The following is a 24,053-nucleotide window of genomic DNA, read 5'->3' as shown; positions in this document are numbered from 1 at the left end:
ACAGCTTAATTAAGGCTTTAGCTCCCATGAGAGGAGCATCAAGGTGTCGGGGCAGCCACCTCTTCCCGCGTCCTGTGCCACCAAACTGGGGCTTTCTCCAGCCTTTTGCCCTGCCTCAGTCTTCCTCAAGAGCACCCCCTCTTCCCCATGGAGACTGTGGAGAGAAGCCTGGGAGTGTGTGTGAACTCTGTGTCTGGGCCTCCCAGTTATTCTAAATTAATACGAGATATGAGTGCATACTCAGTCTTTAAAAATTCATTCTTTTTGAGACAGTCTCCCTGTGTCGCCCAGGTTGGAGTGCAGTGGCATGATCTCAGCTCACTACAGCCTCCGCCTCCTGGGTCCAAGTGATTCTAGTGCCTCAGCCCCCCAAGTAGCTGGGATTGCAGACACGAAGCACTGCATGCAACTACTTTTTTTTGGTGGGGGGGGTGGGTAGAGACAGAGTTTCACAATGTTGGCCAGGCTGGTCACCTGACCTCAAGTGATCTGCCTGCCTCAGCCTCCCAAAGTAAGGAATTCATTATCTTGTCAAAAATATTTCATACTCACTCCATGGCCTCCCCCTCTTCCTCCCATACTCTGCCAAAGGTGCAACAATTCCGTATCCTGACTCTCATTAGAGATGCTTTTTATCCTTTGAAGTTCACTTTCCTGGTTGCCTGTGACCTCAAGTCTCTGAAGTGTTTAAGGAAATAAAGTTATAATATTGTACACTGTTCATCATTTTCTTGTTGTTAGGATGGGAATGACATTCTCTCATAGCTTTCTACATCCCAGGAAGGAGCAGAAACCCTCGTGTATTATTAACAGCACCACCTTTCACTTCACTAGCACTCTAGGTTGGAGGATAAATTCTACAGCTGCAGAAGTTTAGGCCCCCACTGGAGGCTACCGGCTCCTGGCAGATGCATCCAGGGCAATGCCAAATGCAGGGCTCTTTTTCTCTGGGTTCCTTCTTAGTTTTCTGGCCTTAGAAGATTTCTTTGACTTTCCTGTAAGCTTAGGTGCACATTTAAAAAAATGTTTTTTAAAAAAACTCTCTTATCCAGAATTTTTTTTTTTTTTTTTGGATACAGTCTCACTCTGTCACCCAGGCTGGAGTGCAGTGGTGTGATCTCAGCTCACTGCAACCTCTGCCTCCCGGGCTCAAGTGATTCACCTGCCTCCTCCTCCTCCTGAGTAGCTGGGATTACAGGCACCTGCCACCATGCCTAGCTAATTTTTGTATTTTTAGTAGAGATGGGGTTTCACCATGTTGGCTAGGCTGATCTCAAACTCCTGACCTCAGGTGATCTGCCTGCCTTGGCCTCCCAAAGTGCTGGGATTACAGGTGTGAGCCACCGCACCTGGCCTTATCCAACGTTTTTAAGTGGCAGATAACCTTCTCCAGATATCTAGTGAGTCATATAGCTGGAAGCAAAAGTTGAAAAAAATGTTTTATAATATTAAAATGTTAAGGTTTTACTTCTTTCCTTATTAACATTAATGATTCTTGAAATTGTTGGTCAGATGACTGTCAAAAAGCAATGGTTAATATAAAATTAATATTTAAAAAATACAATCTGTTAATGTCAAAGGTGGTCTTTACTAAGCTTTTCTGAAACACTCTAAAAATTCAATTTATCTGGAGGGTGTTAACATGAATAATTTAAAATTCATTTCCCAACTGCAAGGGAAATCAAATTGATTCTAATGGTTTTCCTGACTCCAAAGGCTTGGTTATTTTTAATAATTTTTTTGGATAATAAATGGGTGGCAACATGATGATAGATGAGACAGAGATTATTGCTATAGCCTATTAAGGAAACTTTAGACACTGATGTTATCATAACCAAGGTGAGCCTAGGTGTAGAAGTTGCAGCGTTCCTGGAGCAGAAATATGATCAACTGGATGCAACAAATCAACTAACGGAAATCAGCTCTGATACCCACAGCAACCATGCTGCTGAGAACTCAGTGGGCTGGATGCTGCAGAGGAGTTGGTGCTGTTTTAATGATTTACAGGAAGGCCCCATAAAAGGACTGAATCATTGCAGGATGGAAACCTAGATACCTGGGTTCCCTCTAGATGGCGATGTATTCCAAGCATATAAATGTGATCCTGCTGACCCTACATCTGATTTGGCCCATCTGGCTGACTAGGGGGCTGTCTCTACCATTCCATGAGTTTCTTCCCCTGTATACCACCCACTGCATCCCATGTTGAGCACTCTGTTGAGGAGGACAATTATTTGAGCTATAGCTAGATTGTTCTTTGAAGTCAAGCATATGGGAATTGGGGGCTTCCCTCCAAATCATCTTTTTTTTTTTTTTTGAAACGGAGTTTCACTCTTGTTGCCCAGGCTGGAGTGCAATGGCACGATCTTGGCTCACTCACGGCCACATCCGCCTCCCAGTTTCTAGCAATAGCGATTCTCCTGCCTTAGCCTGCTGAGTAACTAAGATTACAGGCATTTAACACCATGCCCTGCTAATTTTGTATTTTTAGCAGAGACAGGGATTCTCTATGTTGGTGAGGCTGGTCTTGAACTCCTGACCTCAGGTGATTCGCCCGTGTTGGCCTCCTAAAGTGCTGGGATTACAGGCATGCGCCACCGCACCCAGCCAACCCAAATCAGCTCTTAAGTCCATTTGTAGGAACTATATGTGAGGGCATTCTTGAAAGCTACAGCCACAACAATTTCATTCCTTTAAAAGTGATGGAGTCCATCATGTTAGATGGATTTTATAGGCATGTGTTGTATTATGGAAAAATGAAAATGCATTCTCTGGAGACACACTGGTAGATTTCTAAATTATGTCATATGCTTGGATTCAGCCCACAGCAACTGTTACGCTCTGAATTGTTCATCTCGGGACAAGTATTTAGTTTGTGGAATTTAATAGTGCCCCTTAAGTTTCTAGAGTTTGTCTTTCCGGTCCACAAGAGAAAGAAAGGTTAAAAGTCTCTAACCTTAAACTCTGTACACAGAAGGCCCTTGATAAAAACCTCAGGGCTGAATTGAAGAGGATTCTGGGTAGATTCCGTTCCCTCTGGGATCCCCACCCTATTCGTTTACTTGAAAGTGTGGTGGTTCTTCTAACAAGCTCAGCTTTAGGGCTCTGAACTGGCTAATGCCGTAGTTTATTCCATTACGTATTATGTTGGTTTATATCCCCGCAGAATCACCAAGCCCAATTTACAGGTTGTTCTTTTTTATAGACCTGTGAAATCCCTTGGGTGCTCCAAAGAGCTTTGGGATTTCTGGGTACATAAGCAATGATAGGGCTCTGCAGGCAAGGGTCAGAACTGGGGGGGGGAAACCCGCAGTTCATTATGCCCAGCACCTTCCATCTCGATTGACACGTCTCGGAAATAGTCGTTTTGAAATGAATCAGCTGAGTCATAGAGCAGTACAAGTGATATGGTTTGGCTGTGTCCTCACACAAATCTCATCTTGAATTCTCATGTGTTGTGGGAAGGACCCCGTGGGAGGTAACTGAATCATGGGGGCAGGCCTTTTCCATGCTGTTCTTATGATAGTGAGTAAGTCTCACAAAATCTGATGGTTACTATAGGGGGAAGTTTTCCTGCACAGGCTCTCTTTACCTGCCGCCATCCACAGAAGGTGTGACTTGCTCCTCCGTGCCTTCCACCATGACTGTGAGCCTCCCTCCCCTAGCCATATGGACTTGTAAGTCCAATTAAACCTCTTTGTAAATTGCCCAGTCTGGGGTATGTCTTTATCAGCAGTGTAAAAACAGACTAATACAGTAAGTCATTTTTGCCTGAGATTCGATATTATGGAAAGTCACATAGAAATGTTCCATGGAGTTTAGAAATAAAAATTCTAGAAGACATACATTTGTCATGTAATGGTTGGTTTTTCTTCAAAATACTCAGTGAATGTACAAAACCCATTTTAAACTAAGGACATGTACAAATTACTTAAATTAGTCCCTAGATGAACAACTGGAGAAAATATGAATAATGGGAGAAAATCTAACATGTGCAGTATGCAAAATTAATTAAACAAAGGGCAAATCTTTGGCATCAAATGGAACAAATGTTTTATTAGATGTATAGAAAAAAGGAACACTGACGTAAAGGAAAGCATATTAAAATCTCGTGTTTGAAGATTCACTGTTCCCTGGAGCTGCTCTGGTAATTAAGATTAGCAAGAAATTTGTCAGATATTAAAACAAAAGAAGAGTTTCATCAGTATCACTAGCAATCTATTGTTAAACATAAGGTAGCCAAGGAAGCACCTTAGGACCAAGTTTAAGAGCTCAGAGAATCCTCTTCCACCCCATAGGATTCCTGGCAGTTTACATCTGGAGAATGGGCTTCTGCTAGAAGTCTGGGAGCATAGGATTTGTCAAGAAAGCCAAATATAAGGATCAAAAGGATGCACAGGCTTGGTGCTCACACCTGGAACTCAAAAGCTTTAGGAGGCAGAGCCAGGAGGATTGTTTGAGCCCAGGAGTTCAAGGCTGCAATGAGCTATGATGGCACCACTGCACCCCAGCCTGACAATGGAGCGGTAACTTATATATATATATATATATGCAGGTTATACATTCATATATATAACAGGTTTTATATATATATAAAACCTGCCTACACACACACACACACACACACACATACATATATGTATATGTGTCTCTTCTCCCTGCCAGGTAGCATTGGAATAAAGGTGGGAAGATCTATAGGCACACCAGCTCTGACTGAGCAAACAGTGGTCAGAAAGGAGGAAGTAGCTTCTTTGGATCAAGTGTGTCAAGCAGGCCCTGAGAAGAAATGACAGAGCTGCACATGATGGCAGCCATACATAGGACATGAAAGGGCAGAAGCCAAAGGAGCATAGGTGGGGAAAGCCAGTGGCCCTGTTTTGGTCTTTTTAGCTGCTGTAGAAGGTACAAAGTTCCTCTTCAAAGTTTCCCTTCTTGTTAAGGAATAATAATAATAAATGTTAGAAATAATAGTTTATTTTAAAGACTTTCTTCAAAGCCTTCTTCCTTTTTGCTTCTAACTCTCTGTTAAGCCCTATCCTATGTAGCTATTGGATATAAGGGAATAAATGCATTTTATGTCCTTGTACTTTAACCAAGATATTTGTGGTGGACGTGCTCACAGTCACATAGTACATTCTATGTCCTTATACTTTTTTATCATTGAGTTTAATTATGGTTCACAAAAAAATTGAGCGATTAACTTTCTCTGAAAAAATATATTGACTCTCTATAGACCGAAGTTATTGGGAGGAGGGCCTATATTCTATTCTGAAAATGATATTAATAGAAAGTCCTGTATCCAGTCTTAGTATAAAGATACATGTGCCAAAAATGTCTGACAATAAATACAACAGGAAATGCAAAAGCTGTAAAGCTAAGGGCATGCAAGAGAAAATCTCAGAAATACCCAAAGTGGCAATAAGGAACATTTGGCTAGAATTTGAAGTTCTTTCAGTCATCTTTGTCTTTTGCTCCACTGTTTCAGGATGCGTGTGAACTCGATGTAATTGAAATTCACCTTTCGTTCAACAGGTGATTCTCTGTACAGATTATCCACTTCCTCATTCATAAACTGATCCTCATTTGTAAACCGAGTTGTCAGCAGCTCTGTCAGGTAATCTTCCTGAATAGTGCCAGTTGCTTCTTCATCAAAGCAAGCAAAAACATTTCTGATGACATCTTCAGGATCTGTGCCATTTAACTTCTCACCAAACATGGTGAGGAATATGGTGAAATTGATGGGGGATGGAGCCTCATTCATCATGGCATCCATGAGTTGGGATTCTTCCCCAATGAAGCAAGCGTATCATGAAAATCTTCCTCATTAATGAAACCATCTCTGTTCTGATGAATCACATTAAAGGCCTCTTTGAACTCCTGAATCCATGACTGGTCAAACATAGCAAACACATTGGATGTTGTGTGCTGGGGGCGCTTCTGGGTGGTCTTGGTCTTTGCTCTTTTGCTTGACATGGTGGTGGTTAAATCCCGGCACAGCTACAAGAATCTGAGCACCTCAGTGAGCCCCTCACTGCCACTATCACCACCCTGCTGCTCAGAGCTATGTCCTTGTACTTTAACCAAGATGTTTATGTTACTACTTTTCTAAGTCCTTTCACAAGCAACTTCCTCTCCCTACCTTATTTGGATTTCCTCTTTTCCTTTTGTTCTCCATTGCCTTTACCTATTCAGAAAAGTTTCAAGTTGTCAGCCAGTCAGGTTTAGTTTTAGATAGTGAGGTCTGGCTCCAGCCAACGGAGATCAGACACAGCCTTAAGGACCCAATATGTAAGGAATAAATATGTCTGCCTTTCCTTTGTTCATTGTACTCTCATGGCAAGGTGGCTGAGGAGCAGTACCTTTTCTGTAGAAAGTAAAATTGGCTTGCTGAGAAAACTTTTTGTCTGAATGCTATTTTTTCCTTGTAGTACTAGGAACAAGCAGTCTGTCTCTAACAGCTACTCTTCAGTACACTGTCAGCTACTTAATCTTTCTTTTCCCTTGTTTAAGTGAAAGTTAATATAACAATAACAAAACAGTTGTATTTATTTTTAATTAACATAACAATATTGTATATAGACATTTATGAAAAGACAAGATAGTATAGAAATCACTAGTGGTATGTTTTTAAAAATAACAATTAAAATGATGTGTTTAGAGAGGTATGAAAATGGAATTGTTAAACTCTAAAAGACAGAGCACACTGTATATGAATGCCTTAGAAGAAGCAAGTCAATAAAATGATATATTTTAAGGGACTGAATAATTGAATGTTCTTCTCAGAATCTTCTATAATGGTAATATCAGTTTAGTGCATTTATTCATAGTACAACCATGTATTTTGAGTTACATACCTTTCAAAAACATTACTGAACATTCAATGCATAGACTACCTAGAATAAGTATGAAAGAAAGAAAACTGAAATGAATAAAACAGGGAAAATTCTATGTTTTATTCCATGTGAGATAAATTTCTTATACAGCCATTAGAATTGCCTATGAAAATCAAGCCACAATTTGAGTTCATTTTCCTCATGATGCCTGAATAATCACAGGACTTTCACTTTCATCAGATAGAGTTTATTATGCATTTACTTCTGAATCACATTGGGCTGGGTATTACTTAAACCTTGGTGAATAGAAATAGAAGCTTATAGATTAAATGGATAGTGGTAAACACACACATGTAAAAATTATGCACACATAATACATACTTACTAGTACTTGTCTAAGCAACATGAGTGCATGTAAAACTAATTTATTTCTAGTGTTTTTAGCATAATATAATGGAAAAATAGTTTTTAAGTGTGTTTAGTCATCTGATTAGCTGAGACACAAACTCTCCCTGGAAGCCTACAGCTGAGGTTTGAGGGGGAAGAGGGAAAGCCCTCAGCCTATACAGGTTGGGGGATTGGAACAGAGACCCTTACATAACACTGGGCCCCCAAATTGCAAAGAGTTCTTATCTTTAGAAATACATAGATGAAACTATGTAATGTCTGTCATTTTCTTCAAAATAATCTGAGGATGGGAGGAATGGGTAGAGATTATAGATGCAAAAAGATTGACTATGAGTCCATAATTATAGAAGTTGGGTATGGCTACATGGAGGCTTATTATATTCTCTCTACTTTTGTATGCTTAAAATTTTCTAAGTTAAAAAGTTTTGTTTAAGAACCATTAAAAGGAAAACCATATACTGTGTAATGGTATTGAAACAAAGCTGAGAAAAGATGAGAATCCAAAATGTCTACAGAACTTCTATAAATCAGTAAGACAAGACAAACCCATTGAAAGATGGTTTAAATAAATAAATAAACTGACATTTTATGAAATAAAAAATGTCCAGACAAAACATTAAAAAGATGTGCAGTCTCATTAGTAAGCAGGAAAAAGCAAGTTAAAACCACAATGAAATATTCTGTATGTCATCATATGCTAGGTAATACTGTTGCCACTAACACTCAAGAATCATCCCAACAAAATTTTACTTCTCACTCACATTAAGTGTCCATTTAAGGTCATCAGAGAACTGAGGTCAGTCACCTGTTTATTATGGTCATTCATGTTCCCAGGGTTACACAACAGTCACCTCCGATGTTGTAGGCCTCCTTTCCAGAGGGAAGGAAACTATGGAGGTGTTTGCATCAGCAATTAATTGCTCCAGCTAGGGATTGGCACATTCCTTCACAATTCAGTGCAAGTCACAACAAACGCACTCATCACATGGATTTAGGAAGTGCAATTCCTTCTACCATGTGCTTGGAAGCAGGGATAACTGGAAATGTTTGGGGAAAACAAATGACTTTCATAGTTGCTAGTTTTTTCTATCAGACTGGCAAATCTATATAGTCTGACAAAACCAAATATTGGTGAAGATGTAGAGCAATAGAAACACTTAAGCCCTTTTGACTGAAGAGTAAATTGGTACAAGTACTTCAGCAAACAATTTAGTGTTATTTAGTAAAGTTGAAAATTCATACAGTTTTCAACTCAGCAATACCACTCTAAGATATATATCTTAGAAAGACTTTTGCATATGTGCACCAAAGATATATTCAAATATGGTCACAGAAACACTGTTTGTACTAGTGAGATCAAACAAGCAAAAAGAAAAATTGGAAATAGCTCTCATGTCCGCAAATAGTAGATTTTTTTTGAATATTCATTTAATGAAGTACCATTTAAGATAGAATATGGATGAACAGATACATGTTTATCTGGCTGAATTTTAGAAACATATTGAGTGAAACAAGTAAGCCTAAAATTATTTTATTTGACAAAGGTCTAAAAATGTTAAAATTAATATATTATTTTAGGATTGCATACCTAAGCAAAAACAAATAAATAAAAGTTAGTTTAACACAAAATTCAAGATAGTAGTTACCTTTGAGTGGATGGAGGCAGGGATGTGATCAGGGACAGCTTTAAGGTATTGATAATATTCTTTTTGTTAAGTTGTTTAGAGTTGTAAACATTGTTCACTTTGCTATTATTCTTTAACTTGAACACACGTAATGTATGTACTCTAAGTCTGCAAAAAAGCATAGATATATAAATATATCTTATATTGTGGAGAAAAATCAATCAATGAAAACAGAACAAAAATGGTACAGATAAACTAGTCAAGGACATTAAAACAGCTATTGTAAATATATTTCAAATGTTCAAGAAGGTAGAGTAAATAGAAAAACAAAAAATAGAGAATATCATTGGAATAAAAAACTGCTTTTTTGAGATCAATGAGTGATAAACTTTTAGCTGGATTCATCAAGAAAAATAGATATGATAAAAATTATTAATTATAGAAATGAGAGAGGGGATACTAATATAGAAGTTTTAGGTATTAAAAGTATAAGAAAAAAGTATAAGAAAATATTACAACCAACTATTTTGGCAAGATATTTGACAACTTAGATAAAATGGACAAATTCTTTGAAAGAAACCATCTTCCAGAGATCACTCAAAAAGACATAGATTACCTGAATAGCTCAATAGTTATTAAAGATACTAAATAATAAATAATAAAGCTATTATAGCTAGAAACCTCCCCACAAAACAAACAAAACTCAGAACACATCAATCCAAGACAGCTTCTCCGGTTAATTCTACCGATTCTGTCTCAATGAAAAAAAAAAAAAAAAAAAAAGGAGGAAAAATTCAATCATACAGGAAAGATTCAAGGAAATGAAGCCACTTCTTAATATTATTATCTCAGGGCTGACAGATATTTATAAACAAAATTAGTCTGTGTCTTTTCACATTAATCAAAAAATGGAAAAGACTATCAGCCTAGTGTCAGTGATTAATAGATAATATCATTTGAACGTGATAAGTAAGTCAAGAGGTAGACTGGTCTCATGGTGGGTTTGTTAGATTAGTGTCATTCAGAGCCCAGGCTCCTTTAGTTGTTCCCCTTTGCCTCAGTGCACATGTGCTGTTTTTCCTCTTGGTCATACCATAGCAGCCATCATCACATTTTCACATGAAACCATCCAAATTAGGAATCAAGGTGCTGCAATTAGGGCTGAAGACTGTGGTACTTCCCCTACTTTCTGATAGGGAGAAAAACCTTTCCCAAGCCCTCCATTAGAATTCTCATTATATTTCACTGACCAGGACTGGATTACACACTCACTTGTAGACCAATCACTGGCAAAGGGAGAAGGGGTTGCCATGACTGACTAAGGTCAAACATGACTGAATTCCTGAGTACATTATTGCCCAAACTAAATGGAGATACCAAATAGGAGGGGAAACGGCCTGGATAAGCCAGTAACATTGTATGCCACATAGAGGAACAGGAAAATTGATGGGAGAACATCAGGGAATCAGAGAAGTTTTATGAGACATTAGTCTAATAGGTTCCAGAATGTACTGCTCATGTCTGTCACCATGAACGTCTGGCACCAACTTCACACACTATGGATGGCCAGTACGCATTTTAGATCAAATGAGTCTAGAAAGTAGCAAGCTGAGCAAGATTTAAACATGTAGAAATATTTATGATGGCCAGGAAACCATGCTGATCTCAGGAAAGTGAGGTTTCTTTAACAGAGGGCCAAAAGGACACAATGTTTACCTTTTAGTGAGGCAAGGTCATAATGAAGCTTGGCTCTCCACAACACTGTGTGCTCATGGACAGGGCACATCGAGTCGGAAGATGACCACCAACCAGAAATTGATGTGCACCCATGGGCACACAGGAATGCCATTTGGGACAATTTATTAATTCCTTCCACAAATACTTAAGAATTATTTTATGCCAGGCACTGTTCTAGGCACTTGCATTACATTAATTAACAAAAAGCATCAGAATGAGTGAATTACATAGTAAGTCAGCAGGTGATAGGTGCTTTGAAGGAGAGATAGAATACGGTAAAAGGGATCAGTAATCCCAGGATGTGTGCTGTGAGGTAGGTTAAATAGGGGATTTGGGGGCCAGGCACAGTGGCTCATGCCTGTAATCCCAGCACTTTGAAAGGCCAAGGTGGGCGGATCACCTGAGGATTGGAGTTTGAGACCAGCCTGACCAACATGGAGAGACCCCGTCTCTACTAAAAATACAAAAAATTAGCCAGATGTGGTGGTGCATGCCTGTAATCCCAGCTACTCGGGAGACTGAGGCAGGAGAATCGCTTGAACCTGGGAGGCAGAGGTTGCAGTGAGCTGAGATCGCTACGATTGCACTCCAGCCTGGGGGACAAGAGTGAAATTCCATATCAAAAAATAAAAAAATAGGGGAGTCAGGGTAGGTCTCACTGAGAAGGTGACATTTGAGCAAAACGTCCTCTGCGCGAAAGGGGGAAGGAGAGAGCTGTAAGACTTGTGGGAAGAGGGTTTCTAGAATTAGCCACCCCGTTTCATCACTCTACATGGGAGAACTAGAATGATAACACATACATGTTACATAATATACACATTTTTTCTTTTTGAGAAGGAGTGTTGCTCTTGTTGTCCAGGCTGGAGTGCAGTGGCACGATCTCAGCTCACTGCAACCTCTGCCTCCCAGGTTCAAGCGGATCTCCTGCCTCAGCCTCCAAGTAGCTGGAATTATAGGCACCCACCACGACGCCTGGCTACTTTTTGTATTTTTAGTATAGATGAGGTTTGGCTATGTTGGCTAGGCTGGTCTCAAACACCTGACCTCGTGATCTGCCCATCCTGGCCTCCCAAAGTGCTGGCATTATAGACATGGGCCATTGTGCCCAGCCATAATAAACACATTTTAAATGCTTTACTTTTTAAAAAGGTTTTTTTTTTTTTTTTTTCAGTCTGAAGCAACTTCTAAGGCAGATGGTTTTCCAAAACCACCATCCAAAAAATTATTCTGGTCTAGAATAAATCATCCCACCCTTAGGACCATGAAGGCTCTGTGATATCAGGATGCTGTAGGAATTTGGTTTCAACCCTTATTCTGTCTCTAACCAGCTGTGGATATTGGAAATCCACGTGACTTCTTCTGTGCTCAGTTTTTTGTTTTTTTTTTTCTTCTCTGCAAATGGAAGGAGCTGAGTAATTCTCAAGGTCCATCTCAGGTCTAAACTGACTCCCAAATAAAGAAATCTGCTTGCAAGAGTCTGCACAATGCTTTCTCACTGGTTCTGGGGGGTGGGAGGGTGGGGGCGGTCCTTGTGCTGTGTAGCCCATCAGGATAACACTGAAGAGCCACCTAATGACTTAATGGGCTTTAAAATGGGTGGCTAGGTTTTAATTTTCTCTGATAGCAGGTTCCCTGAGGGAAAGTGTATTTTACAGGGGATAATCACCACATAGGATATTTTGATTGCCTCAGGGTATCTTATTTGGAAATCAGTTTTCATTTACATTCCTCTAGTAATTTTTGCTATCAAAACAAAATAAAAGCCCCCAAAGGAATGTTTATACAGAGCTGAAATGTGTTGGAATGTCAAAAGTATCTCTCTAAGAGTTAAGCATCTGTAAATATTTGAAATAGGGTGAAATCACAAATACTGCTACTATTCATCTCTTTCACTTTTGATTAGAGGCCAAAAAGAACAAGCAAAATCTCCAGGAACACTTTTATATAAAACTGTTAACTCTATAGCCACGTCTAACGACTCAAATTATAAAAGAAAGTTGGGTGAAATGCATAATTCACCTATTCAAGTACACAGTCAGCTCTACACATATGAAAACGGGCCTCGCAGAGGATGCTGAAGAGTAGTATTTTCCCATCTGGTAAACTTAAATAGCAATATTATCATATAAAGACTAGGCTATACAATAAAATAAAGTCAGCCACTCTGCCTGAATTCTCTACCCCCACTCTTACCACATACATCATAGCTTTACAGATTTCTCTAGTTTTCTTTGGTTATGGATCTGACATCATGCTCCATGTTTTAGTCACATCATCTTACTTCACCTGCTCCACAACACTGAAAGGTAGCAACTGTTTGCTCTATTATAGGATGGTGGAAACTGAGGTCCTAAGAAAACACGTGTGTGCTATTTAAACTGCTTTCCCTTCAAATGGCAAAGAACATTGAAGGAAGACAGTTTTTGATTGCAGACATTCATTCATTCAGGAACTCATGCTATTCTTGATGTACTCAACTCTACAGAAAACTTACTACCAATACAGCCCACTCCCTGCTTCTTAACCAGCTTTCAGTGGAGATGGGAATTTGGAGGAGTGATGAGTTCATTGCGTCCTCTCCTCCTTTATTTGATTACCTCCCTGCCATCTTGCCTTTTCTGGGCTAAATGATAACACTTCCTTCATTTCTCTTTGGAACCATTTTCAAAAACATCTCTTCAGGAGTGGAATCACAAATGAGAAACAGTAGTTTCATAAGGAAGTGTAAAATGAAAGGACAGCGAGAGCATTTTTACATTTGCACATGACATTTCTAATAATCTACATTGAAGGATTTTTTTTTTTTTTTTTGGCATCCTCCTAAGTGCCTCTTGAAAACCTCTGTGACATATGAGACAGCTACTGACTAATTTGTTCTGGCAGAAAAATGAGGTTAGTATTATTGAAAATATGTTTTCCTTCACCAGATCTTGTTCAGGTCATTGAGTGGCTTTTCGCTGGTGAAAGGGTGCAGGGTTTATTTCCAATGAAATATTATGGAAAGAAGAGAAATAACATTTGACCTATCCCAACATTAGCAAAATGCAAATCACAGTCAGTTTTCCATAGGGTGATGTTTTCATACTTTGCATTTCTGTAGTTGTGCATCAGTCTGAACATATTTAAGCAAGGTGAATGAAGGATCCATGAAAGACACTGTGAATAAACAACTGTACAAGGCTAACTTTAAACAGTTTTTAGCTTTAGTGACAGATAATGCCATTTCTCTAGAGGAGTTCTAAATATAGACGAATAATGGATAGCAGTTTACCAGAAGCTATGTAGTGCCCTAAACCAGCAGGGGCTGGGCGTTGAGTGGAGGAGGACTGCAATTTTGAGGCTGATTAAAGATGCAGTACTGACAGGTTCCAATGGGTGTATCAGGGTGGGGGAGGGGTGGCATCTCATTCTTTTTTTTCCTTCACACTCAGAGGTGTGGGTAGCTTCAATGTAAATTGCTGACATGGGTGATTAGGATGTTAAGTGGGAGAATAGACGGCTCTTTATTATTCTTTTGGAAATAGAGAGGGATAAAATTCAGCAATCATCAAGCCTTTTCATTTTCCTACAATTTGTCTGTGCAGTGAGGAGGCTGGCTTCCTTTCCACAGATGAGATTACTTCCTGCTGACATCAAGTGGGGGTAGGGTGAACCAACGTGTGAACAAGAAAATTGAGCTTGAAGGGTAGCTTTTGTTTTGATGTTTGCTAGATGTCTTTTCTTGTGTTAAAATTAGATGTATCACCTACTGGCAGCCACAAGATTTTCATGTTGAGAATGCAAGGCAGATTTCTCTCGGTAAATCTCCAGGTGCATAAACCGATTGTCAGTTTTAATAAAGAATTATGACTTCTTGGACTTCAGCTATGCAGAAGAGAAAAATCTAATAATTTAGCATAATGCTTATGTAAGCTGTGCTGGAGAGTAATACATAGTTGCTTTCATACTAACATAAAGCTTCTTGGTCAACATTACACAAATAATGCATATTTAATTAGAGTTTTTAGATATCCAAAGAGGAAAAATCCCCACAAGGTTTCCCTCACAGATGACCTTTATCAGGGATGCCTTACCTGAGTTCTTTCAGATGCCTTAGGGAAAAATTTCAGCCTCAATGAAATGAGATGACATATGGCTGGTTATTCCACAAGATCACCATCTTTAGATTGAATTTAACTTTTTTTTCTTCAGAGCTAGAGCTTTATGGAGTTTTTGGGTTTTGGAGGTAGCTGGATGGTACAGTGCCTCAGATTTATAATTTCAAATTAAAATCTGTCCTTCATATCTTTAGAGAAGTAACAAGTTTAATCTGTGGCGTTTAATCATTGAAATTTGTCTTGACATTTTTGAAACACAGATTCCAATACTGAGATGTGATTACTTTGCAACAGATTTGCAAGGAAGGTGACAGACCGCAGAAGAACTTCTAAACACAGGCAAAACCAGACGAGCCCAGGGGGAAGGGAAGGTTGACCTGGGGAAGGTAGACATGAATGTCAAAAAACTCAGAAGTAAATACACCGTTTCCCAGCTGCATCTGTCTGAGGGCTTACCTTGCACACATTAATTAAACTCTTCCCTCTCTCATCATGCTTCGCCGGTTTATCCCTCAGCACTCTTTTGATTTAAGGAGAGAAAACCAAGATTAAATGTAAAATTAAGTTTTCTCACTAACAGCTCAGGGGGCACAGCTGGGTGGGCTGTGCAGGAGCACGTGGGTGTCTCCAGATTCGTCAGCTCGGGGCCTGTTTCCCAGCTCCCAGACCCTGACAGGATGCTCCGATGTGGTCTGAAGGACAGAGAGTATTTAAAAGTGTCCTTGCCGTTGCAGGTGTCCTGAGGCCTAGAAAAAAAAAATCCATCACAAGGATGAGATTTGTCAACAGGACCCCTCCAGCCAGCGTACTCTCCTGGCTTCTGATGAGGGAGTACTATCCACAGTTGACCTTGCTAAGGGGACGGGATAAAAACAGGGAAGCAGCCCAGGTACGGTGGCTCAATCCTCTGATCCCAGCACTTTGGGAGGCCGAGGCGGGCGGATCACCTGAGGTCAGGAGTTCAAGACCAGCCTGACCAACATGGAGAAACCGAATTTCTACTAAAAATACAAAATTACCTGGGTGTGGTGGCGCATGCCTGTAATCCCAGCTACTCAGGAGGCTGATGCAGGAGAATTGCTTGAACACAGGAGGTGGAGGTTGTGGTGAGCCGAGACTGAGCCATTGCAGTGCATCCTGGGCAACAAGAGTGAAATTTTGTCTGAAACATACAAAAAATAAAAAAACAACCAAACCAAAAAAAAAAAAAAAAATACAGGGAAGCAGGGTGATGATTGGAAGAATCCAAAGCTTGTATTCCAAGCCTCAGATTGGAGTGGAGGCAGCTAGATAAAGATGTGAGAAGAATGGCAGTTTTGGTGTCAGAGAACTACGTTTGAATTCCGGCTCTGACATTCAGTAGCTCTTTCATCTTGGACAAATGATTGAACATCTCTATTCTTCTGTTACATTCATTAGAGAATGGAGAATATAATACCCACCTTTTAGGGTTATGGTGAAGTTTGAGTGACATCATATGTGATACACTTAGCATGACTTTGGCTGGTAGTGAGGATTCAATGTCTTTTAATTCCTTTCTCTTCTCTCAGCTCTGTCTTTCCTCTTAGCATTGGAAAGAGTTCTATTTATTTATTTATTTTTGATAATGTCTTTTTAACTTAGCCTATTAAAATGCTTTTATCTTTTCTGAAATTGTACAATTTGAGTTTAGATAATAATACTTCTTTATTTTAATTAATTTATTTTTTTGAGATGGAATGATATAGTTTGGCTGTGTCCCCACCCAAATCTCATCTTGAATTCCCATATGTTGTGGGAGGGATCCAATGGGAGGTAATTGAATCATGGGGGCAGGGCTTTCCTGTGCTGTTCTCATGATAGTGAATAAGTCTCATGAGATATGATGGTTTTAAAAAGGGAAGTCTCCCTGCACAAGCACTCCTCTCTTTGCCTGCCACCATCCATGTAAGACGTGACTTGCTCCTCCTTGGCTTCCACCATGATTGTGAGGCTTCCCCAGCCATGTGGAACTGTAAGTGCAATCAAGCCTCTTTCTTTTGTAAATTGCCCAGTCTCGAGTACGTCTTTATCAGCAGCTAGAAAACAGACTAATACACGGAGTCTCACTCTGTCCCCCAGGCTGGAGTGTAGTGGCACATTCTCAGCTCACTGCAACCTCTGCCTCCCGGGTTCTAGAGATTCTCCTGCCTCAGCCTTCCAAGTAGCTGGGACCACTGGTGAGTGCCACCACGCCTGGCTAACTTTTTGTATTTTTAGTAGAGATGAAGTTTCAACATGTTGGCCAGGCTGGTCTCAAACTCCCGACCTCAAGTGATCCGCCTGCCTCGGCCTCCCAAAGTTCTGGGATTACAGGAGTGAGCCACCATGCCTAGCCTAACAATAATACTTGTTTAAATATCAATCAAGTATGAACTGTTTCATGAAATCTAGAATATAAAAAATGTCATCTCTTTTTATGTTTTTGAAAAATAATCCAGTTTGAGCTTACACCTGCTGAGTTTGGCAGGCACGTCCAAAATTTATAGGTTTAGGGAGGCAAAGAGGAGGAATGGGGAAGCCCCTCCCACTTAGATCATACAGACATGCTAGCGGCTGATTCACTGCATACAAATGGGGAGGGGCCTGATCTCCAGCATTTACACCGCTGTTGCCCTTGTTGTTCCTTTGCTTACTCAGAGCTGCTGGCTGGGGGCCCTCCTCAATCTGCTGGCACCCTGTTCCACAGATTCTGCAATGAGAAGCCCACCACTCTCCTCCCCAGGTGCAACAGTCAGAATAAACGAGGCTGTGACGTGATGACAGACACATCCCACAGTTGACTATTGAGAAACACAGAGGTTAGGGATGTCAACCCCCTATGCAGTCAAAACTCCACATATAATTTTGATTTCTCCAAAACTTAACTACTAATAGCCTGCTGTTGACCAGAAGCCTTACTGATAACCTAACAATATATTTTGTATGTTAAACATATCATATACTATATTATCACAAGAAAGTAAGCTAGAGAAAAGAAAATGTTATTAAAATCATAAGGGATCCCAGGGGCAGTGGCTCATGCCTGTAATCTCAGCACTTTGAGGGGCCAAGGCAGGTAGATCACTTCAGCCTAGGAGTTCAAGACCAGCCCGGTCAACATGGCAAAACCCTATCTCTACTAAAAATACAAAAATTAGCTGGCTATGGTGGCACTTGCCTGTAATCCCAGCCACTCGGGAGGTTGAGGCATGAGAATCACTTGAACCTGGGAGGCGGGGGCTGCTGTGAGCCCCTATCACACCACTGCACTCCAGCCTGGGTGACAAGGTGAGTGAGACTCCGTCTCAAAAGAAAAGAAAACCATAAGGGATAGAAAATGTATTTACTATTCATTAAGTGGAAGTAGATCAGCATAAAGTTCTTCATGCTCATTGCCTTCACATTGAATAGGCTGAGGAGGAGAAGAAGGAAGAAAAGGGGTTGATCCCAATGTCTCAGGGATGGCAGAAACAGAAGGAGGTGGGAGAGAAGGCGGAAACACTCAATGTCACTTTTCTAGGAAAAAAAAAAAATCTGTGTTAAGTGGACTTGTGTAGTAGAAATGTATCAATTCAAGGGTCAACTGTAGTTTAAATCAACAGATGTTTCTTTCTTTCCAAGCCGGCTTCTTTCTTGGGAGGCCTAGGGCAAGAGTACACATGGAGGCCCACATATCATATGTCTAGATATGTAACATTTATGAACCAGAGAACGAACTGTTAAATGAAATATACCCTTTTACCTTGAAAAATATACCTTGATAGCAACCTAGAAAATCAATCTGAGTTTATAATTCTGAGACTTCCTGAAGTTCTGTGCTGGAACATCGTGGTGTAGAACACTACCTCCACACCTGTCCTTCTCCTGGACATGCTTCCCTGAGCATTCCAGCTCTGTAAGGTGGCCCTTGGCCACCCCTCAGGTGGAAGATGACTCCAAGGAAGAGTGGCATGCAGGCTTTGGAAGCAAGCTTGTGGACACTTGGCGAGGAATTCTGAGGTCCTTGTTATCCAGACCATGGAGGAGAATTTGCAAATATGGAATCCAGAAATAATAAGGATCGAGTGTGTTTTGTTTTGTTTGACTCTTTCTTGTCAAAATTTACTGAGAGAAACTAACAATGGGGTGCACCAAAAGGGAAATAAATGGAGTTAACTCTTCCAACTGTCTCAGAGCAAAGAAGCCCAAAATTTAACAACTCAGTGTTAGGTCACTTTTCTTCTGAGAAGGAGACGGGATAATTCATTTTCTCTTTTTGCTGATAGATCTTTGGGTAGGGTAGAGGGGAACAAGCTAAGCACGGGCAATTTACATCACATTAGTGAGCGTGGTGTCACATGTGACCAGACATGGACTGTATCCTTTAGCTGGTGCATTCAGAATCCTTGGCTCAGTAAGGGTGGATAGAGTGGGTAGGTTGTTATGACTTCCATTTTCAGATGAGGAAAGCAAGAAAGATTTAGCAGGATCTGAGAAGAGAGAATGAAGAGATCTGGGGCCTGGCCTTCTAGTTCTTTCTCTCTCACTGCTTGGTGTTCCTAGGTGTGGCTGTCTCAGATTCAAGGGGGAATCCTTTAAATCCATAGCAGTTAACCCAGCAGGAAGTTTTGAGCAGTCTAGCCTGCACTGCCATGCATAAAAAGCAACATAAGGTTTTATGTAATTGCTTGAGCATTCCTACCAAGAAATACCTTTTGCCCATTTTACTTGTATTTCTTTATTTGGTGATGTGACCTAGTTCTTGAAGTTTTAGAAAACCCTTCAGAGGCCATAGAATCACTTTTCTAGATAACCCACTTTGGGTCCTGCAACACGTGATAGGCTCAGAATGAGTAAGCAGAGCACCTGCCATAACCACTATTGCCACTGGAAGAAAATAAAATAGAGCCTGAACAAGATAAACAGAGGAGACTCCAAATGCTACTTCACCTACGGGAGTTTCTTTAATCTGTGTTTGTCATTTACAAAGATCTTTCCTTCAACCAAGGAATGAATGGCTTGCTATGGGCCAGACATTGTGTTGATGGCCATACATAGAATTTCATCAAATCCTCAGATCAGCCCTGGAAGGGTTGGTGATGTCCTTTTCCCAGACATGAGAAGGCTAAGGCTTAGAGGTTAATTAACACAGCAAAGGTTACACAGCTAACGAGTGGCTGAGCTGGGATTCAAATCCCCTCGGTCTACTCCTAAGGCCATGCCCTTAATCAGTTACTTTTCCGAGCACACTGGCAGGTTCATCATACTGTCTGTATATACCTTGCAGGGCTGATGTGAAAATTAAAGGAGATGATATAGATGAAAAGTGTTGGGCAAAACATAAAATCCTTACAAATATTCGCTGTGATTATTTCTCTTCGTTTTACACAGGGCTCGCTCAGCTGTCCTTAGTGGCCATGTCTATATTAATCCCATAATTTATCCTTAAACCACCAAAGTCTTATTTGCCTGGCTCTTCCCATAGCCGAAGGGAAACTGAAAATGTGCCTTTTGTAAGAAAGCTTTAACACCTGCTGCTAAAGGGCGCTAAACCATCTGGATCGTCAGAGGAGTATAGGCTCACTTACAAAAGACGTAGATTAATTTGGACATTGTTTCCCTACATAAACCAGGCATAAGGAGGCAAGCAACCCAGGGAAGGATAATCATGCTGAGAGTGGAAGCACTTATTAGAAATAATTACCATGTAATTATCCACAACTTCCCTGGAGTCTGTAGCCTGTGGCTAGTCTTAGGAGGTGCTTCTTCCTTACCAAGTGCAAGGAGATGGAAGCACTTCACTAAGTTGATCAGGGCACGTGTCTGTGTCTTAGAGTTTGGTTACTGCCACCTGGGCCTATTTCTCACATAATGAAGACTTCAACGCCGATGGCTAAGGTGCAGAACAGCTGTAGACTTTCTTCAGCGGGATCCACCACCCACCCCCTCCCTTTTTTAATAGCACAATGCTGTTTTGCAAGAGTGTGAGTGTGACACATCTGACTTCTTTCCTTAAGAAAAGTGTTTACTGAGCAATTAAATGTGGCGCATGGGGGCTATGACATTTCTCTTTTCCCTGTGCCTCCGAGCTGTGTTTCTAAGCTGCCGGGCATGACCCATTGAAGATCAGTAACAAAACTGAAATGGAACAATGGCTATAAAAGCCTAGACAAGTACAGGGAGAGACCCAGGTACTTCTAAGAGGGGCGTCGTTGCCCATAAGGTTAATCAATTCTCCTTGTTTTCATTCCAGCTCCACATTTATCTTGGTGGCAGCAGCTGCAAATGTAAAATCAAACCTACAAACTGAGACAACTGGAATTGTATTTACCTGCTTAAGATGTATAAACGAGCTGTTCTCTGTCTTCTTAACTGGAATTTAAGGAGTATAGCAAAGCTCCGGCCTATAGGTCAGTGAGAGGCATGCTTTTGTGTGGTGTCCAGATATAATTTGGGAAGAACTGCAGTCACAGTCTAGAATCTTACACATTGTCATGACCAGCATTGTTATTGTTATAGCTACCATTTATTAAGCTCTTATATATGACAAGCACTTTATATGTGCTACAATCTTATTTCTTCCTCTTAATAAAGCTGCAAGATAGCTAATAGTATTTTCATCATATACAGTGAGTGAAGTCACTTGCTTGTGGTTACTAGGTGCAAGTTACTAGATTCGAACTGAGCCTGACCCATGCTCTGAACCACTAGGGCTTAACAAACCCAAACCTCCCTAGAAAATGCAGGTGCACAGAACACAAGGGCTTGGGGAAACCCTAAAATCATCTGGAGTGATCGACCTACAGTTTGAAATCTTTGTTTTCAGGAAAGCCAATCAGAGAAGAAGGCTTAACCGATCTCTTTGCAAACAGATTCATTTGTCCACCCGTGATTATTCTCAATACAAGAAAAGGGCTAAAAATATCACTTGCAGCAGTGAAATGGCCTCATTTTGAAAATGAGTTTTCATAGAATCAATCAAGCTAAATGAGGTCATTAGGGTGGGCCCTATTCCAATGTCATTGGTGTCCTCATAAATAGATGAAATTGGGACACGGAGACAGACACACGGAGGGAAGGCACTGTGAAAAGACACAGAGAAAGCCCCTGAAGGCTGAAGCAGAGATTGGATTGATGCTGCCACAAGCCAAGAAACAGCTGGGGATATCAGAAGCTAGAAGAGGAGAGTAAGGATCCTTTTCCTCCAGGTTTCAGAGGGAACCTGGCCCTGCTGGCACTTTCAGACTTGGAGCCTCCAGAACTATGAGACAATAAATTTCCACTGTTTTTAGCCAATCAGTTATAACACCCCGGGAAAACACATACCCCATTCTGTGGTTCTATTCTGTTCTGTACCGTTTGTTCTATTTTATTTTCTTTCGTTAATAGATTTCCAGGCTGGGCGCGATAGCTTACACCTGTAATCCCAGCACTTTGGGAGGCCAAGGCAGGAGGATAGCTTGAGGTTAGGAGGTCAAGACCAGCCTGGCCAATATGGTGAAACTCTGTGTCTACTAAAAATACAAAAATTAGCTGGGTGTGGCGGCGGGTGTCCATAGTCCAGCCTGGGTGACATAACAAGACTCTGCCTCAAAAAATAAAATAAACAGACTTACCAATCTGCTAATTTTGAATGACATCAATAGTTGCTCTTATACTTAGATTCAAAGGGTATGTATGCCTTTAGAGCTCAGCATACATACCCTTTCCAAGCTTGCTCCAGTCTAATTTTCTAACCTCAGTATTAGTCAACCCCTGACTCATCCTGAACACGCCTGGTGTCGCACAGTCCATCAGTCTGAGAGCACAGCATCAACCTGAGTGCAGGTGGTCTGCTCAGTGCCTGTGCTGTCACCTTTCCCCTTAGACGCTATTCATTTTTTAATGCCCAGCTTCAAGTCAGCTGCTCCAACAGGATTCCCCTGGCTCCTTGGGCAGAGTCACCTGGTCCCTGTCCTCTATTTCCCCCAGTACTTTATCAGCCCCAATTATAGCACTTACATTGTGTGATAGGATAAATCTGTGTGTCCCCTTCATCCCTCCCCACAACTAAACTTCAAGTTCCCTAAAGAAGACTATTTCTTCCCTAATTTTTTCTTTTCAATCAAGTGTCTAGCACAGAACCCAACACATGATAAACCCAAGTACAGGGTACCCCAAAAAGCTTAGTGCAGTTTTAAGTTTTAATAACTACTTAAGTCTAAATGCTACAGACCTACAAAACTCATTTGAAAGCTTACTTCTTTTGACTGTTTTAATTATTATAATGAATGTCATTGTAATTTTCCCTTCTGATTAGTGCATGCCATATTTCACTCAGGGGAACTGAAAAAAATGAAAATTAAAACGTGTTATTCAACATTCACAGAGCTAAACAGTGTTAAATTAACTTAAACTTTCAAATGGTGTTCTTGTAAGTTGCAGCATTTATAGCCCTGAGGTTAGTAAAACTGTAGGAAGACTTTTGGGACAACCTGTTTTTGAATAAATATCCTACAGTTTGGCTCATTCTGTGTTTACTGTTAAACTCAGTTTAGTTTTATTTATTTTATTGAGACAGAGTCTTGCTCTGTCACCAGACTGGAGTGCAGTGGTGCAATCTTGGCTCACTGCAACCTCCGCCTCCTGGGTTCAAGTGATTCTCCTGCCTCAGCTTCCCAAGTAGCTGGGGCTACAGGCACATGCCACCACGCCAGCTACTTTTTGTATTTTTTAGTAGAGACAGGGTTTCACCATGTTGGCCAGGATGAATTCGATCTCTTGATCTCGTGATCCACCCGCCTGAGCCTCCCAAAGTGCTGAGATTACAGGCATGAGCCACTGCCCCCGGCCTCAGTTTAGTTTTTAAGTGGTTCCACATGAGTACAGGTATTCTTTGGCCAATAGTTGCTCTTATACTTAGATTCAAGGAGCCCTTGTCCAGGATGCACACTTTAGAAGGCAAATTCCAAATTCCCTTCCCAAATGGCACTGAGCCTACTTCAAGGGACTGTACACCAGCAGCAGTGTTGTCTGCTGATTCTATACTCCCATGACTGAATAGTGCTGACGCTGGTGTTCATACTCTTGGGCTCAAGAGGTGACTGGAGGACAGCTACTTCTGCGAAGCTGGACTGAGCTTCCACCATTGAACTAGAGCCCCGTGGGAAGAGAGAGAGGTGCGTGCAGACCAGGAACTAGAAACCATCTCTCTCTGTACCACCATATTTAAGTGCAGATCATCCAAAGTTTCAATCCAGCATGTCATGTCAATTCCCAAGGTGTATTTATCTAGGTAGGATGGTAGAACACATTGTACTTAATCATTTGTTAACTTTGTTTATAACTTTTAAATATTTAGGTAGGTATCTGGCATACAAACCTCTATTTGTACT

General features: G+C 40.7%; 1 long non-coding RNA gene and 1 pseudogene across 1 annotated transcript; one reads left to right on the top strand and one right to left on the bottom strand.

Moving 5' to 3' along the window:
* Positions 1-5,152: 5,152 nt before the first annotated feature.
* Positions 5,153-6,039, bottom strand: LOC108303288 (annotated as a pseudogene).
* A 1,253-nt stretch (positions 6,040-7,292) lies between these two features.
* On the top strand, positions 7,293-22,161 carry LOC108303291. Its single transcript, XR_001824768.2, has 3 exons — positions 7,293-7,305; positions 10,336-10,339; positions 22,069-22,161. It is a non-coding gene; the product is annotated as an uncharacterized LOC108303291 (long non-coding RNA).
* The last annotated feature ends 1,892 nt before the right edge of the window (positions 22,162-24,053 follow it).

The sequence above is a fragment of the Cebus imitator genome, unplaced genomic scaffold (genome assembly GCF_001604975.1).
Source record: "Cebus imitator isolate Cc_AM_T3 unplaced genomic scaffold, Cebus_imitator-1.0 Scaffold45, whole genome shotgun sequence".
Classification (NCBI taxonomy): Eukaryota; Metazoa; Chordata; class Mammalia; order Primates; family Cebidae; genus Cebus; species Cebus imitator.
Note: the sequence above shows the minus strand (reverse complement) of the source record. Positions and strands in the feature narration are given on the sequence as shown.